The sequence below is a fragment of the Dama dama genome, chromosome 13 (assembly GCF_033118175.1).
Source record: "Dama dama isolate Ldn47 chromosome 13, ASM3311817v1, whole genome shotgun sequence".
Lineage (NCBI taxonomy): Eukaryota > Metazoa > Chordata > Mammalia > Artiodactyla > Cervidae > Dama > Dama dama.
The window spans coordinates 53382987-53398436 of NC_083693.1; the positions used below are offsets into that span (position 1 = coordinate 53382987).

The 15450-nt window shown below is 38.1% G+C and overlaps 1 protein-coding gene across 2 annotated transcripts in view; it reads left to right on the plus strand.

The window, feature by feature from the left end:
* Positions 1–15450, plus strand: part of PRORP (protein only RNase P catalytic subunit) — a 127815-nt gene that overhangs the window by 35925 nt on the left and 76440 nt on the right. The window lies entirely within an intron of this gene.

The following is a 15450-nucleotide window of genomic DNA, read 5'->3' on the forward strand; positions in this document are numbered from 1 at the left end:
ATGGCATTCGAGATCTTAGTCCCCTGACCAAGGATCGACCCTGTGTCTCCTGCATTGGAAGCATGGAGTCCTAATCAACTGTACCACCAGGGAATTCTTGGAGTTTCTTTTTCTAAAGAGATTTTTTTTTTCCTACTTAGACCCCTGGTAATGGAGAAGGAAATGGCAACACACTCCAGTGTTCTTGCCTGGAGATTCCCATGGACACAGCAGCCTGGTGGGCTACAGTCCATAGGGTTGCAAAGAGTTGGACATGACGACCAGTCACGCACATAGACCCCTGGTAAAGGTAGAGAAGCTGATTTGTTGTGTTTGAACATCAATGTGCTCATTTGTAAAGATTCTTCTTTTATTGTAGAGTTGACTTCCAGATTCCCTCCTTCACTTGAGCCCAAGGTTTGATAGATCTCGCCCCTATTTGCTGATACCCAGTACATTTCTGCTTTTTAACTTCCTTCCTGGACAACATTAGCATCAACTCTTATCTATACCATTCTGATTTTCAGATCTGGCTTCATCTCTGGCATTTAGAGATTTATTTCACTTATTTTCTTAAAAGTTCAGCATGTATTAAGTATTTTTGTCATTTTATCCAGCCTTTTTACATATTTGTAGCAGGTTTTTGGTTTGTATTTTCATCTTAGTGCAGTCAGAAAATTATGACTGTTCTTAAATAGGATTCTATACAATAGTAATTATAACTATAATTACTGAATGAAAAAACATCTAAAATATAACTTGCTATTAAATGAGTATAAACTTTCTCAAATTATTAGTTACTAGAGTGGCATTTTCCAGACATGTGACTTCACTTTTCCCTGGCTAAATTAAGGCAGTCATACTAGTATTCCTTTTATTGAAGACTTACTTGGATCCCATGGTTTAAAGAAGGCACATGAAGAAATTTGGTTTTTACTGTTGTTCCCATGTTTAGAACAGTGCTTCCAACCAAAATAACTGGTATTCCCCTGTTTTTCCATATCCACTGTGACTAAAACCAGTTATTTTAATACTCTCTTTCTTCTGATCTTTGGAAAATATTGTCTGATGTTTGCAGCACATTGGATATAATTGACATGTTAAGATAACTACTTCTTTTAGTATATAAAAATTTGAGTATATATTATTATAGTTCTCCTGTTTCCCCTTAGTTGCTGTTTTAAAGTAGGAAATTAAATAAATTTCCTTGTGAAACCTGTGTGAAAGTCTTAGAAGAGAAGTAAACTGTCATAAACATATGGATCATCATCCCCCAAATTTGAAAATCTTAACCTCTTCTGAGTAGAAAGCTAGTGTGTAAAGGCCAGTCTTTTATTTCTCTTTGTTACTATGCATGTTTGGATCTTTCTGCTACTCATTTGTGATTAGATGATGAGCACAAAGCAAAAAATATCAGTTCTTCATAATTGTTTCTAGTATGAGGTTGGATAAGAAAAAATTTAAAACTTTTAATTAACTGTTTTAGAACTGTTTTTACATTTATTTACTCTCTTCCATATTGTAGTAATAAGCAGTATATTTTTTTTAAATTTAAGATCAAACTTTAATTACAGGAAGATTTTATACTTATTTTTGTAGTTTCCAAATTGCCTAGTTGTTAATGCACAAACATGCCAAGCTCTTTGGTGTTTCTTAAGGGTCTTGGTGGTTCTGTCCTCTGCCTAGAAGACTCTTCCCCCAGAGGGAGCATGGTTTACTCTCTCACTTTGTTCATGTCTTTGTTCAAATGTCACCTCATTAGAAAGGCCCTTTCACCAAATCTAAAATAGAGGCTAGGCAGTTGGGAAGATCCTGTGGAGTAGGAAATGGAAACCTGCTCCAGTATTCTTGCCTGGGAAATCCCATGGACAGAAGAGCCCAATGGGCTACAGTCCATGGGGTCGCAAAGAGCCAGGTGTGTGCACACATGCATGTGTGTGTGCACGCACACACACACATACACACACAATGATGCTAATACCCTGCTTGTCTTAATTTTTTTCAAGGCACTTTTCTCTACCTGAAATTAAGTATTTGTGACCTTGGTGTTCCTTGTTTCCTTAGCTAATATACTGTAAGTTCCTTGAGGGCAGGAAATGTTTTCACTTTTCTGTTCCTAGGAATAAGAGCATTATTTTACACATACAGTTGGTGCTCAATGAAAATCTGTTGTCTCACTAACCAAGTGAATATATTATAAACTTGTGGCCTAAGGGTGAGATCAAGCCCTTATAAGTTTCTTTTTTTGTTTGAGCATTTTTGTGTTTTACTCTTTAAAAAGGTTATTTCACATATTTCAAAATGCCAATTTTTAAATTTTCCTTAAAAAAAATCAAACCTGCTAATTCTGCATCTGTATTTTTATGTGGCAACAATTATCTGGACTGAGCACTGGGCTGTTTCCTCTATTTTAATGGACCTACTTTCTCCCATTTTATCACAGTTGTCACCTCTTTCTGTACAATCTTGGACAATGAGATCTATGTTATTTGATAATTATGATTTTGCTGGCTCTGTTTTCTTCAACTTTGTCCACTTTACCTGTTTATATCACCTGTCTAGTCCCTGTAGGCATCTGAGTTTACAACTTCTTGGTGGCTCAGATGGTAAAGAATCTGCCTCTAATGCAGGAGACTCAGGTTTGATCCCTGGGTTGGGAAGATCCCCTGGAGAAAGAAATGGCAACCTACTCCAGTATTCTTGCCTGGACAAGAGGAGCCTGGCAGGCTACAGTCCATACAGTCCATGGTGTTGCAAAGAATAGGACACGACTGAGTGACTAACACTTGTAAATTATAGTTTTTACAATTCCTATGCAGTTAAACTTCTCAGGTTTAAACTTAAAAATATAAAATGAGTAAAGATGATAGAAGTTGTGCCTATTATTGAAGGAGATATATATTGAATTTATAAAACCTGTTACAAAAATGAAGAACTCCCTTTGGACCAGTGAGCACATGAAAAGATGCTCAACGTCATTTGTCATGAAGAAAATGTACCTCAAACTGCAGGGAGGTACCACTTCACACCCACAAGCATGACTGTAATAAAAAAAGACACGCAATAACAAGTTTTGGTTGAGGATGTGGAGAAATTGGAAGCTTCATACTTTGCAGTCAGGAATATATTAATAAAATGGTGCAGCCACTTTGGAATACAGTCTGGCAGTTCCTCAGTGAGTTAAACAGAATTACCACATACTGTAGCTTGACTGTTTCATTCCCTAGATACATACACTCAAGGGAAATGAAAACATACATCCATGCAGAACTTGTACACAGATGTTCATAGCAGCATTTTGCATAATAGCCCAAAGGTGGAAATAACCCAGAAGTTCATCCATTAATGAATAAGTAAATAAAATATGATATATTCATACAGGGGCTTCCCAGGTGGTGCTAAGTAGTAAAGAACTCTCCTGTCAATGCAGAAGATACAAGGTTCTTCTTGTATCAGAAGATGATGCCGGAAGATGCAGGTTCTTGTACCTTCTTCTGGTACAAGAAGATGCAGATTAGATCTCTAGATAGGGAATATCCCCTGGAGTAAGAAATGGCAACCTGCTCCGGTATTCTTGCTTGGAAAATTCCATGGACAGAGGAGCCTGGTGGGTAACAGTCATGGGGCTGCAGGGAGTTGGACACAACTGAGTGACTGACACAGCACAGCACAATATCCATACAATGAAATATTACTTGGCAATAAAAAAGAATGAAGTGCTGATACGTGCTGCAACATAGACCTTGAAAAGATTTATGCTGAATGAAAGAAGTTAATCATAGAATTGGGCTTCCCTGGTGGCTCAGTTGGTAAAGAATTCACCTGCAGTGTATGAGACTGCCTGCAATACAGGAGAGCTGGCTTCAATCCTTGGATCAGGAAGTTTCCCTGGAGAAGGAAATGGCAACCCCCTCCAATATTCTTGTCTGGAAAATTCCTTGGACAGAGGAGTGTTGCAGGCTATAGTCCATAGGGTCGCAAAGAGCCGGACACAACTGAGTGACTAAACCACCACCAATCATAGAATGTCACATAAATGTGTGATTTGGTTATCTGAAATGTCCAGAATACTTAAATCTATAGAAACAAAGTAGATTGATTAGTGGTTGCTGAGTGATTGGGGGGCAGGGACTGGGGATGAGGATTGATCACTAATGAGTATGGAGTTTCTTTCTTCTTTCATTTTGAGGGAGTGGCGCTACAGCTTGCAGGATCTTAGCTCGAAACCAGGGGTTGAAATCCCACTCCCTTGGCAATGAAAGGGCAGAGTACTAATCCCTGGACTTCCAGGGGATTCCTGGAGTTTCTCTAGGAGGGACAGACTGTTTTAAAAGTAGACTGGTGATGTGGTACAACCTGTGAATGGTACATTTCAAACTAGTGAATTGTGTGGTATATGAATTATGTCTCTGTAAAATTATTTTTTTAGTTAGAACTTCTTTTAATAGCCAAGAAACAAATGGTCAAAGGATTAGTGAATTTTCATACCCCAGATCATGAGCCAATCATCTATCAATTATAATTTTGGCAGTAGCCCTAGAAAGAAATAATTGTTTCTCACTTCAATGTACCACCCATTAAAACAGCTAAGCTTGCATATTTGTATTGCCTTATGCCATAGTAAACTTCCCAAGTGGTGCTGGTGGTAAAGAACCTACCTGCCAATGCAGGAGATACAAGACACTTGGTTCAATCCCGGAGGGGGGAAGATCCCCTGGAGGAGGGCACGACAACCCACTCCAGCATTCTTGCCTGGAGAATCCCGTGGGCAGAGAACCCTGGGGGCTACAGTCCACAAGGTCGCAAAGAGTCAGACTTGACTGAAGCGATGTAGCATAGTGCAGCACGTGCCATAGAGCACGTGCCATAGTAAGGGTGCCATAGCACCTGCTATCTCAGTAGGTTAACTCTTTCTTTTTCATGCCTTCTCAGCATGTTCTGTTCAAGGGCTTTTGTGTGCAATGATATAAATTTGTTTAGTTTGGAAAGGGAGCATCTTGGGAACCCACCAAAAGTATTACAAAGTAATTGAAAGTATTACTCTCTGACTAGTAATTTATTTACTAAGCAGAACTTTAGTCATGGGAGAAAAAACAACCCAACATCTTAGATTTTTCTGTTTTTCTATTAGAAGATGTGGATTGGGAGGATAATCTTTGGATGAGATGATATTACACATTCTGTGATTGTCCAGAGGTTCCAGAGACTCACCTTTCAAACAAAGCTTCTCAAGTGTACCCTCTTCCATTCTGTGGTTTAAAGGGATTTCCAAAAGTTGTTAACATAGAATATCAGAACTGGAAGGGGATTTTATACGTTGTCTACTTTAACTCTTGATTTTTACAGATGTCCATTTTTCCAGTAATACTGAACTACCTTTGTTTATCATTGCTCCTGAAGTGAATATAATTAGTACCAAGTATAGCACCAAGATGATATATTGGAAATATAATGGGAGATATTTTTCATGTGAATTACTAGTTGAAACCTGAATTTTAGAAATTTAATGCACTTATTTTCCTTGGTTTATTCAGACTTAAACAGCAAATGGTCACATTGTATGTAAACTTTTAATTTCCTTGTAGTTTTATTTCCATTTATAAAAAATAGTATTCTTATTCCAACCAATAGATAGTTATTTTTGATATGAATTGAAACTTTCTATACATTGTATAGGAAATATATTTGAGCAGAGAAATTTTAAACAAAGTAATTGCTGAGTAGAAAGGAAAGAGGATGTTCCCACACAATTGGAGTTGGCAGAGATAGAAAAGCTAAAGCAGCCAAGTGACACGTTTATGGATCAGTGGTTATTTTAATGATGAAATACATGTTACTATTAGGATTTTCTTCCTTTTGTTTTTTAATCAGCTTTACATATAATAAAACTTGCCAGTGTAGAATTCAGTGAGTTTTGACAAATATATGCAGTTGTGTCGTAACCTCTACAATTAAGGTATGGGGTGTTTAGGGACTTCTCTGGTGGTCCAGTGATTAAGACTCCCCACTTCCAGCGAAGGGGGCATGGGTTCAATCCCTGATCAGGGAACCATGATCCTGCATGCCATGCTGCACAGCCAAAAAAAAAAAAAAAACACAACACAAAAACAAGATATGGGGTAAATCACCCCCCAATAGTTCCCTTGCATTCATTGCAGTCAGTTCCCTCTCCTTCCTTTCTGGAACCATTAATCTGCTTTCTGTTGGTACAGTTTTGCCTTAAATTTCATATAAGTGACATTATACAGTATGGATTAGCCCTTTATGTCTGCCTTTTTTTTTTTTTTTCATTTAGCATAGTTCTTCTGAGATCCATTCATATGTTTTTGTGTATCTGTAGTTTCTTTTTATTGATGAATAGTAAACCATTATCTGGATATACCACAATTTCTCTGTTCATTCACTAGTTAATGGATATTTGAGTTGTTTCCACTTTGGGGTAATTACAAATAAAGCCATTATTAACAGTCACATGTAAGTCTTCGCGTGGATGCACATTTTCGTTTCTCTTCTTTGAATACCAGAGGTAGATTTGTTGAGATGTAGGATAAATATATGCTTAACCTTATAAAGTTGCTCAGTCGTGTCCAACTCTTTGCGACCCCGTGGACCATAATTCACTAGGCTCCTCTGTCTATGGAATTCTCCAGACAGGAATACTGGAGTGGGTTGTCATTCCCTTCTCCAGGGGAATCTTCCTGACCAGGGGATCAAACCCAGATCTCCTGTGTTGCAGGCAGATGCTTTACCGTCTGAGCCACCAGGGAAGCCCTTAATCTTCTAAGAAACCGCCCAATTGTCTTCCCGACTATAGTTGTGCCATTTTGCAATATTTCGAAGTTCCAGCTGCTCCATGTACTTATTATGGTCAGTCTCTTAAATTTTAGCCATGCTGGTGGGTGGTTAGTGATTTCTCACGGTGGTTTTAAATTTGTATTTCCCTAATGACTAACAGTGTTGAGTATCTGATCATGTGCTTATTGGCCTAAAAGGGAAACTTCCTCTTTGTAATTTTAACACAGTAATATTATCTGATCCACAGTTGATTACTCAGGTTTTGTCACTTGTCACAATAATGTCCTTTGTAAGTTTCTCCTTTGCCCAGATCCAGTCCAGGATTACACATTAAGTTTAGTTGTCTTGTTTCTTTGGTCTCTTTTCATCTGCAGCAAAATTCTGTTTTCTTTGTCTTTCTTGAACTTTGACCTTTTTTTTTTCCTGAAAACTATAGACCTAGTGTTTCGTAGAATGTCTTTCAGTTTGGGTTTACCTAATATTTCATTATGATTAGATTCAAACTATGCATTTTTGGCAAGATATCACAAAAGTGCTGTTGTATCTTTGTCAGGGTCTTCCCTGGTGGCTCACTGGTAAAGAATGCATGTGCCAATGCAGGAGTCTCAGATTCCATCCCTGGGTTGGGAAGGTCCTCCGGAGAAGGAAATGGAAACCCACTCCAGTATTCTTGCCTGGGAAATCCCATAGACAGAGGAGACTGACGGGCTATAGTCCATGGGTTGCAAAAGAGTTGGACACAGCTTAGCAACTAAACAACAACAGTACTCCTTGTCAGAGGCATCATATCAAGAGGCATACTATGTGAATATTGGTAATGACTGTGTTCCCCAGGAAATTTTTGTCTATCCTGATGTTATGTGGTATTCTATTTTCTTCTAGGTTTGGATCTTACGTTTAGATTTCATAGTTTTGACTTTTGGGTTTAGACTTTCACTTTTTAACCCTTTATGATCTATAACTAATTTTTTACTGTGATGTGAGCTAGAGATTGAGGTGCATTTTTTTCTTCACCATTTTTAAAATTTTCTCTGTTTTCTGTTTCTCTGATTCTGTTCTTTATTATTCTATTTTCTTTGAAATGTATTTGCTCTTCTTTTTCTAGCTTAAGGTGAAAACTTGGATCCATGATTTTAGACCTTTCTTCTTTTCATGTAATTAGTTAAAGCTAAGTATTAGTCTAGTGCAGCCCACAAATATTTGTGTTTGTTATTACTTATATATACAATTAGATATATACAATCTAAAAAATGAAATAAATATAACAAAGCAAAAACGGACTCACAGATATAGAGTCCAAACTGATGTTTACCAATGGGGAGAGGGCAGCAGGGAAGGGACAAGATAAGGGTGGCAGCCCACAAATATTGATGAAAAAGTTGGCTTAAAACTCAACATTCAGAAAACTAAGATCATGGCATCTGGTCCCATCACTTCATGGCAAATAGATGGGGAAACAATGGAAACAGTGAGAGACTTTCTTTTCTTGGACTCCAAAATCACTGCAGATGGTGACTGCAGCCATGAAATTAAAAGACGCTTGCTCCTTGGAAGAAAAGTTATGACCAATCTAGATAGCACATTAAAAAGCAGAGACATTACTTTGCCAACAAAGGTCCATCTAGTCAAACGTATGGTTTTTCCAGTAGCCATGTATGGATGTGAGAGTAGGACTATAAAGAAAGCTGAGCACTGAAGAATTGATGCTTTTGAACTGTGGTGTTGGAGAAGACTTGAGAGTCCCTTGGACTGCAAGGAGATCCACCCAGTCCTAAATAATCAGTCCTAAAGGAGATCAGTCCTGAATATTCATTGGAAGGACTGATGCTGAAGCTGAAACTCTAATACTTTGGCCACCTGATGCAAAGAACTGACTCGTTAGAAAAGACCTTGATGCCGGGAAAGATTGAAGGCAGGAGAAGGGGACCAACAGAGGATGAGTTGGATGGATGGTATCACCGACTTGATGGACGTGAGTTTGAGCAAGCTCCGGGAGTTGGTGATGAACAGGGAATCCTGGCGTGCTGTAGTCCTTGGGGTTGCAAAGAGTTGGACATGACTAAGCACCTGACTGAATATTTTACTATCACTTAGTTCAAAATATTTCCTAATTTCTTGTGTAATTTTCTTTTAACCCATGGGTTATTTAGAAGTACTATTCAAAAATATTTGAAACTTTTCTAGGTATCTTGCTGCTGTTGACGCTCTATAGTGACTGCATCAATTAACATTCCCACCAACAGTATACAGGGGTTCACTTTTGTGTGTGTATGTGTGAGTAATCAGCAAACATACTCTTTTAGATTTTAATATCTAGAAATGTGTTGAAACTTACTTTATGACCTGAAGCTGTAGTTTGTCTTGATGTTCCATGTATTCCTGAAAGAAAGAAGTATTCTGCCATTATTGGATGTATTCTCTTTTAGATACTGATCAAGTCAAAGTGGTTATTACTGTAGTTGAGCTCTTCTGTATCCCTACTGATTTTTGTCTACCTTTTCTATCAATTATGGAGAGAGAAGTATTGAAGTCTCCATCTATGATTATAGACATTTATGTTCCTCCTTTCAGTTTTGTCAAGTTTTGCTTCTTGTATTTCCTAAGCTCTGTTCTTATTTATGACTATGACTTCCTTATATATTGATTTTGTTGTTGTTACAAAGTGTCCCCTTTTTTTTGGTAATACCCCTTTTTAAAAAATCTACTTTGTCTAAATTAGTATTGGTACTTCAACTTTCTCACGCATGCTGATGCATGCGTGCTATGTATTTTCTTCCTACTTTTCACTTTAATCTTAGCCATATCGCTATATTTAAAGTACATCTCTTAGAACAGTATTTTTAAATAGTATTGAATTCAGATTTAAAACAAGTGGGATTAATCAAACTGAAAAGCTTTTGCACAGTGAAGGAAACTGTTGACACTATGAAAATGCCACTTATTGAATGAGAGAAGATACTTGCAAAGCATATATCGGATAAAGGGTTAATATCCAAACCATACAGGGCTTCCCTGATAGCTCAGTTGGTAAAGAATCTGCCTGCAATGCAGGAGACCCTGGTTTGGTTCCTCGGTTGGGAAGATCTGCTGGAGAAGTGATAGGCTACCCACTCCAGTATTCTTGGGATTCCCTCCTGGCTCAGCTGGTAAAGAATCCGCCTGCAATGCGGGAGACCTGGGTTCGATCCCTGGGTTGGGAACATCCTCTGGTTAAGTGAAAGGCTATCCACTCCAGTATTTTTACCTAGAGAATTCCATCCAAAATATTCAAAGAACTCATACACCTTAATGTTAAAAAAAACAACCCGATTAAAAAGTGGGCAGAGGACCTGAATAGACATTTTGCCAAAGAAGATATGCAGATATCAGCAGGCACATGAAAAGATGCTGAACATCACTAATCACCAGGGAAATGAAAATAAAAACCACAGTGAAATATCACCTCACAACTGTTGGAATGGTTATTATTAAAAAGACAACAAACAATAAGTTTGGCAGGATGTGGAGAAAAGTGAACCCTTGTGCACTGTTTGTGGGAATGTAAATTGGTACAGCCACTATAGAAGACAGTATGGAAGTTCCTCAAAAAGCTAAAACTAGAACTACCATATGATCTAGCAGTTCCACTCCTAGCTATTTATTGAAAGAAATTGAAAACACTAATTTGAAAAGATAAATGCACATGCATGTTTACCACAGCATTATTTACATTGCCAAGATATGGCAGCAACCTAAGTGCCTATCCATGGATGAATGGATAAAAGAAGATGTGGTGTATATATATATATATATATATATATATATATATATGTGTGTGTGTGTATCACAACAGAATACTAACTCAGTCTTAAAAAAGAATGAAATTTTTCCATTGGCAACAACATGAATGTACCTTGAGGGTATTATGCTGATGTAAGTCAGACAGAGAAAGACAAATATTGTATTATTTCACTTATATGTGGAATCTAAAAAACAAATTAACCAACATAACAAAACAGAAACAGAGTCCTAGATACAGAGAACAAACAGGTGGTTGCCAGAGGGGATGAAGGTGGGGGATGAGAGGAATAGGTTGAGGGAGATTAAGAGGTACACACTTCCCAGTATGGGAAATATAATCAATAACAGTGTAATCTTTCTATGGTGACAGATAGTAACCTGAGTAGACAGATTGTGGTCAACCTGTCTACACTTATTGTGGTCAACTATGTTTCAAAAACAAGCAACTTTAAGAAAAAGATCAGATTTGTGGTTTCAAAGGCAGGAAATGGAAGGAGACAAATTGGATGAAGTTAGTCCAAAGACACAAAATTCCAATTATTTAGATAAGTACCAGGGATATAATGTAAAACTTTATAATTATTTTATTATCTATTTTATTTTCTATTTTCTGTTTATCAAGTTCACACTACTGTGTGTCATACATAAAAGTTGTTAAGAGAGTAAGCCCTAAGGGTTCTCATTGATGAATGTTCATTAAACTTACTGTGGTAGTCATTTCATAATATATGTAAGTCAAATCATCATGCCATATAGCTTAAACTTAGACAGTGTTGTATTTCAGTTATATTGCAATGAAATTGGAAGAAAAAACAAAGTACATGTCTTATATACAACATTTTTGATAGTGTTAAATTTAAATATTTTATTTTGCTATTGTTTTATATCTATCCAAAAAATTTTTGGTTCCTCTCTTCCTACTTTTATTTTCTTTTGGGTTAATCAAATGTTTTTTTAAAAATTTCATTGAATTCTTCTGTTGGCTTATTATCTATACTTTTTCTATATTTTTAAATATATGAATTGCGGGTTATAATATGAGTTCTTAACCTAGTCCACTTAGAGTTTAAATTATTTGTTCAGTTGCTGAGTCATGTCCGAGTCTCTGCAGCCCCATGACTGCAGCACACTAGACCTCCCTACCTTCACTATCTCCCAGAGTTTGCTCATATTCACATCCATTGAGTCAGTGATGTTCTCTAACCATCTCATCCTCTGCTTCCCCCTTCTCCTTTCACCTTCAATCTTTCCCAGCATCAGGGTCTTTTCAAATGAGTCAGCTCTTTGCATGGGTGGCCAAAGTATTTCAGCTTCAGCATCAGTCCTTCCAATGAATATTTAGGATTGATTTCCTTTAGGATTGACTGCTTTGATCTCCTTGCTGTCAAAGGGACTCTCAAGAGTCTTTTCTAGCACCACAGTTCAAAAGCATCAATTCTTTGGCACTCAACTTTCTTTATAGTCCAACTCGCACGTCCGTACATGACTACAGGAAAAACCATAGCCTTGGCAATATGGACCTTTGTTGGCAAAGCGATCTCTCTGCTTTTTAATACGCTGTCTAGGTTTGTCCTAGCTTTACTTCCAAGGAGCAAGAATCTTTTAATTCATGGCTGCAGTCACCATCTGTAGTGATTTTGGAGCCCAAGAAAACAAAATCTGTCACTGTTTCCACTTTTCCCCCATCTGTTTGCCATGAAGTGATGGGACCAGATTCTGTGATCTTAGTTGTTTGAATGTTGTTTTAAGCATGCCTTTTCACTCTTCTTTTTCACCCTTCATCAAGAGGCTCTTTAGTTCCTCTTCACTTTCTGCCATTAGAGTGTTACCATCTGTGTATCTGAACTTGTTGATATTTCTCTGGGCAGTCTTGATTCCAGCTTGGGATTCATCCAGCCTGGCATTTTGCCTGATGTACTCTGCCTATAAGTTAAATAAGCAGGGGGACAATATATAGCCTTGACAAACTCACTTCTCAATTTTGAACCAGTCCTTTTTTTATTCCATGTCCAGTTCTAACTGTTGCTTCTTGACCTGCATACAGGTTTCTCAGGAGATAGGTAAGGTGGTTTTAAGAATTAAACCATCTCTTTAAGAATTTTCCACAGTTTGTTGTGATCTGCACAAAGTCTTTAGCGTAGTCGATGAAGCAGAAGTAGATGTTTTTCTGGAATTCTCTTGCTTTTTCTATGATCTAGTGGATGTTGGCAATTTGATCCCTAGTTGTTCCTTTGCCTTTCTAAATCTAGCTTGTACATCTGGAAGTTCTCCGTTCATGTACTGCTGAAGTCTAGCTTGAAGGATTTTGAGCATTATCCTGCTAGCATGTGAATTGAGTGCAATTGTATTGTAGTTTGAACATTCTTTGGCATTACCCTTCTTTGGGATTGGAATGAAAACCGACCTTTTCCAGTCCTACGGGCACTACTGAGTGTTCCAGATTTGCTGGCATATTGAGTGCAGCACTCTAACAGCATCATCTTTTAGGATTTGAAATAGCTTAGCTAGAATTCCATCACCTTCATTAGCTTTGTTCGTAGTAATGTTTCCTAAGGCCCACTTGACTTCACACTTCAGGATGTCTGGTTCTAGGTGAGTGACCACACCATTGTGGTTATTCAGACCTTTTGTGTATAGTTCTCCTGTGTATTTTTGCTACTTAATCTCTTCCGCTTCTGTTAGGACCTTTCTTTGCATTCATTTATAACTATATTTTCCTTTAAATTCTTAAATCTATTTATTTTAAATTTCTTGCCTGCTAACTCCAGCATCTGGACCTTGGGTTGATTTCTTTTGGCTTTCTTCTCTCTTGACATTTTCCTGTTTCCTCTCGTTTGTTAATTTTTAAATTATGTATTGGACATTGTGAGGGGCATGTTGTAAAATTCAAAGATTCTGGATTCTGTTATCTTCCTCTAGAGGTTATTGATTTTTTGCTTTGCCAGACTGTTAAACTTGATTATACTCAAACTCTAAACTCTGCTGCTTTTGCTGAAAGTGAAAGTGTAGTCGCTCAGTCCTGTCTGACTCTTTTTGACTCCGTGGACTGTAGCCTGCCAGGCTTTTCTGTCCGTGGAATTTCCCAGGCAAGAATACTGGAGTTGGTTGCTGTTCAGTTCTCCAGGGAATCTTCTGACCCAGGGGTCAAATCCCGGTCTCCCAGATTGCAGGCAGATTCTTTACCATCTGAGCAACCAGAGAAGCTGTTTTTGCAGTGGATAGTAATTGAAATTTTTGTTCAAATCTTTCACGTCTTTCACCCCCCCATCCCCCCACTCCCCCACCCCCCGCCGCCCCAGGCTCCTTGGAGTCTCTTCTATACATGAATAGATCAAGAGCTAAGGATTTAGCAGATTTATACATAGATTTTCGCAGTTCCCTCTTTTTAAATATTCTTCTTATAACTTTCCAGCCTCTCTGACAGTCTGAAACTCTTATCTTCTCAAACCAATTGATTATGATTTCTCAAACCAATAAGTCTACAGTTTTCTGGTTGATTTTCAATTGCCCCTCCCTGCTATGCTGACTAGAGTGCCGTCTGGCAAAAAGCTGTATACAGGCAAATTTCTCCTGCTGCAGTTCACTTCTTTTCTGTTATCCATAGATGCATAACAAATCACCCAAATATAGTGGCATTAAACACAATCAATCACCTGTTATTACTATGGTTCTAGGGTTTGCCTGAACTCAGTTGTGTGGTTTTTGCTTGGCTCTTCTACTGTTGTAATCAAATGGAGGCTAAAGTCATCTTGAAATCTCCCTCACTCTCATTGATTTGACAGTTGATGTTGTCTTTTGGCTGGGACTAGGTTCGACTTTCAAGTAGAATACCTGTGCATGACCTCTGCCTGGGCTTTTTAATAATAGTTGGTTTCTAAGAGCAAGCATCCCAAGAGAGAACCAGATGGAAGCTGTGTTTTCTTTTATTAACTGGCCTTGGAAGTCACACAGTGTCACTGTCACAAAGAAAAGCTTCTATCCAAGTGGAGGGAATTAGACTCCACCCTGGTGGCTCAGAGGGTAAAGCGTCTGCCTGCAGTGTGGGAGACCCAGATTCGAATCTCAGATCGGGTTCAAATCTCAGATCAGGAAGCTCCCCTGGAGAAGGAAATGGCAGGCTACTCCCATACTCTTGCCTGGAAAATTCCATGGATGGAAGAGCCTGCTAAGCTACCATCTATGGGATTGCAAAGAGTCGCACACAAGTGAGCAACTACACTTTTGAGGGTGAGGAGTGTCAAAGAATTTTTCAGGCATGTTTTAAAACTATCAAACCTTCTTTTAAATGTTGTGTTCCATTCAATTTCTCCTTGCTTTTGGTCATTCTCTAGGACTTTCAAATAATTACTTTTTATGTAGATAATGTCATGTTATCTGGTAGTCCCTTATAGACTACTTCGTCATTACCAGGAGTAGAGCTTCCTCTCCTACTTTTCTTCCACCCATAGCACTCATCACCTTTGCCATTCATGTATTAACTTGTTTATAGTGTGTCTCTTCCCATTAAAATGCAAGCTCCATTAAGTTGGGATTTTCTCTCTGGTAACTGCTAGGCGCCTAGTAGCTGCTGCACAAATTTTTGTTGAATGAATGATGAATGAATTTTCAACTCTTCAGAATAGCCACGAGTAACCAAATCCTCTTGATAAAAGAGGAGTACAAATTATAGAGTCTTGTTCCTTCAACATGGTTACACTGGTAGACTGGCATATCTCAGATCCACTTTTCCTTGACTTACCGAATAGAGCATAGAGATTTTGACAGTTTATTCTCCTCATTCCTGCTGCATGGGTCAGTTTAGCAGGCTAGGTAACTGATTACAGCTCAGTGGAAGTACCATGTTATGTACTTTGTGAAGTGTAAAGCACTGTGAGATTATAAGATATATCAGGTAAT